Here is a 674-nt window from a genome sequence, read left to right on the forward strand (position 1 = left end):
ATAAAACTTTACCTAAAAAGTCAATTAGGCCCTTAAAGTTTTTAAAGTTGCAATTAGGTACATAAACATGTCATTTTAGTTTATAAGGCATAATTACATGTTGGTGACCTGTAATACCAGGTATATTATAATGTTACTTTTTTTCCATAAAATGTGTCAAATAGGCATCAATTAGGCTCTCAAAATATTTAAAGTTGCAATTTGGTACATAAAATGCAAATTTAGTTTATCAAGGCATAATTACTTGTTAGTGATCTGTAATAACAGGTAAATGTAAATATCACTTTTTATGCATAAAATGTGTCAAATAGGCATCAATTAGGCTCTTAAAATATTTAAAGTTGCAATTTGGTACATAAAATGCAAATTTAGTTTATCAAGGCATAATTACTTGTTAGTGATCTGTAATAACAGGTAAATGTAAATATCACTTTTTATGCATAAAATGTGTCAAATAGGCCATCAAACTTTATCTAAAAAATCAATTAGGCCCTTAAAGTTTTTAAAGTTGCAATTAGGTACATATACATATCATTTTAGTTTATAAGCCATAATTACCTGTTGGTGACCTATAATACCAGGTAATTTAAATGTCACTTTTTATTCCATAAAATGTGTCAAATAGGCATCAATTAGGCTCTCAAAATATTTAAAGTTGCAATTTGGTACATAAA

Source organism: Ipomoea triloba, chromosome 16 (assembly GCF_003576645.1).
Source record: "Ipomoea triloba cultivar NCNSP0323 chromosome 16, ASM357664v1".
Lineage (NCBI taxonomy): Eukaryota > Viridiplantae > Streptophyta > Magnoliopsida > Solanales > Convolvulaceae > Ipomoea > Ipomoea triloba.